Source organism: Petaurus breviceps, unplaced genomic scaffold (genome assembly GCF_028583685.1).
Source record: "Petaurus breviceps papuanus isolate PSGF00001 unplaced genomic scaffold, PetGlider_PUasm1.0 174, whole genome shotgun sequence".
NCBI lineage: Eukaryota > Metazoa > Chordata > Mammalia > Diprotodontia > Petauridae > Petaurus > Petaurus breviceps.
The window spans coordinates 19668664-19671295 of NW_027185761.1; the positions used below are offsets into that span (position 1 = coordinate 19668664).

General features: G+C 52.4%; 1 protein-coding gene across 2 annotated transcripts in view; it reads left to right on the top strand.

The window, feature by feature from the left end:
- The first annotated feature begins 1656 nt into the window (after positions 1-1656).
- Positions 1657-2632, top strand: part of SLC6A6 (solute carrier family 6 member 6) — a 138985-nt gene continuing 138009 nt past the window's right edge. Inside the window, exon 1 of one of the 2 annotated variants that reach the window (XM_069083861.1) lies at positions 1657-1986. The gene's annotated coding sequence lies outside the window, so the exon portion shown is untranslated. The remainder of the gene's footprint in view (positions 1987-2632) is intronic. The other variant, XM_069083862.1, reaches the window with a different exon arrangement.

The following is a 2632-nucleotide window of genomic DNA, read 5'->3' on the forward strand; positions in this document are numbered from 1 at the left end:
AAGAAAGAAAGAAAGAAAGAAAGAAAGAAAGAAAGAAAGAAAGAAAGGAAGGAAGAAAGAAAGAAAGAAAGAAAGATTAAGAGAGAGAGAAAGATTGGGATCTTCATTTTCTTGGGCGTGATATCTTGTATTTATGCCATGTTTGATATTTTGCAAAGTTCTTTATCACTCAAATATCTCATTTCATAGGTTCATAGATCTTAGAGAAAGAAAGAGGATGATAGGGGTTGCTTAGTTTGACATCTTTATTTTTTTAGCTTAGGAAACTGAGGCCCAGAAAGCTAAGTGATTCGACATGGGAATCAAGCAGAGTCAGGATTTAAACCCAGGTCCTACCACTCTGAAATGCGGCAATTTTCTCTCAAACCTTCCCTGCAAGGTAGGCCAGGTTGGACAGTTGGTAAAATGGAAAGAACACCGAGGCTGAAATCTGAGGATCTGGGCTCCCATCTCTGATGTTTACTATGGACAAGGCATTGAACTTCCCTGAACCTCTGGGACCACTTCTGGCTCCAAAAGATAGCAGTTTTTACAGATGTAGCCCCTTAGGGTGGAAGATTTTCAGTTACTTGCTTAAGGCCATAAGATGATAATTAGCTAGCTCTAAGTTCTCCCAAGTTTTCAGCCATGGACCTTCCTGGACAGGATGCTGTGATGTGGGGGCTGGTTGATCCTTGGACTTTGTCCTTTTAATCACTCAATTCAAATTATGCTCCCAATTTGTGGGTAATTGAAGTTCACTACATTTTTTTTTCCATTTGAGAAGGGGGTTCCCTACCTTCTTTAATGCATTTAAGGAAAGCTTGAATGTGTGTGTGTTTTTCCTTTTATTGTCTTAGGGGACACAATTCCCAAGACAGACCATATCAGAGCTGAGAGAGAGAGAGAGAGAGAGAGAGAGAGAGAGAGAGAGAGAGAGAGAGAGAGAGAGAGAGAGAGAAAAGAGAGAGAGAGAGAGAGAGAGAGAGAGAAAGAGACAAAAAAAAGACAAAAAAAGAGAGAAGAGAGAGAGAGAGAGAGAGAGAGAGAGAGAGAGAGAGAGAGAGAGAGAGATTGAGAGAGAACAATGAGACAGAGATAGAGAATGAGAGCTAGAATGATACAAAAAAAAGACAAAGAATGAGAGAAAGAGAAGGGAAACAGAGACAGAATGAGGGAGACAATGAGAGTTAGAATGAGAAATGGAAAGGACAATGAATAAGGGAGAAGCAGAGAAAGAAAGACCGAACGACACAGAAAGATTATTGACCCAGAGAGACAGTGGAGCGACCGCTTGTTAGGCCCACAGCTGTCTCTGACCCTTTTTCCCCCGCTGCTTCCTCACGTAGGGCTGGGCTAGGCTAGGCTGCCCCTCCCGGGGGGAGTCCTGGTCGCAGTCCCTTCCTGGAGCTCACAGCAAAAGCTACCTCCTAGTCAGCTCCCTTGTCTGCCCTCTTTTCTCTCAGTGGTGGTGGTGATGGCGTGTGTGCGCGTGTATGTGTATGAGCAGACAGCTAGCAATCGTGGTGTCTGTGTGTGTGTGTGTGTGTGTGTGTGTGCGCTTGTGTGCGCGCGTGTGTGCCTGGGAGGGTTGCCCGAACCCTGGCCCCTCCCTCCCTCCCTCTCCCCCCACCCCCCCAGCACATTCCCCGCCCCTTCCCCAAAGAAGAGGCCGAGCTGGTATTTTTCCACCCAGCAGGATGGGTGATGCTAAATGCTCCCTCATTAGACAACAGACACGAGAGGTCAGGAAGAAACCGCTTATAAATTACCGTTTCCTCCCTCGCAGCCCGGCTAGTTGGACTGCGACGCGGAGCAGGACGCACGCTCCAGGCTCCTAGCGCTCTCAGACGCCGGTTCCTTGACAAAAGCAGCGGCGGCAGCAGCGGCGGCGACGGCGGCAGCAGCAGCGGCAGCACCAGCTACGGCAAGAGCGGCGGCTGCAGCGGCAGGTAGCATTGTCGCGGCTGCTGGAACCGGGGCGCGGGGAAGACGAGCAGAGGGAAGGTAGGCAGGGAGCATTGTGGGCATAGAGAGGGACCATGGGGAGCTAGCGTGCGATTGGGGCGACCCTGGGAGCTAGCCCAGGACAGACGGCTCTTATTCCCCGGGCAGCTCGGAAGGAAAATCAGCCGAACCAGACAATAGCTGTGTGCGTCCTGGCGTGCGCGGAAGCGTGCTTTGTGACCCTGACCGAGGTGCAGAGCTGCCCGCCCGGCTCGGCCCCGCATCCCTGCATGGCCACGGGCAGGCCACGCTGCAGCCCGGCCGGACTCCGTCCTCCCGCTCCGTTCGTCCTCTAGTTAGGTACTGCGGCTGGCCGGGCTCGCCTTGCGCCCTAGGCGCCGGTATTCGCCTCCGCTGCCCCCCGCCCCCTCCAGCCCACCTTCCCCCTCCCTCCGGTTCGCCGCAGCCCCTTTCCATCGTTCTCTCCTTCACACTACATCATCCCCTTAAAGGAGGATAGCCCCCTTCTCCCTGGTACTCGGTGGTAGATTGGTCCTGATCCTCCCCCCCCATTACCTCCCCCCCCTCCCCCCGCTCAGACTCGGCTGCTTTTTAGGTTTGGGGGTGGAAGTGGTGGCGAGAAGAGGGGAGGACCGGGAGGGAGGGGAGCTGGGAGTGGTTTGTGTTTTTGTTTGCCTGGTAAATT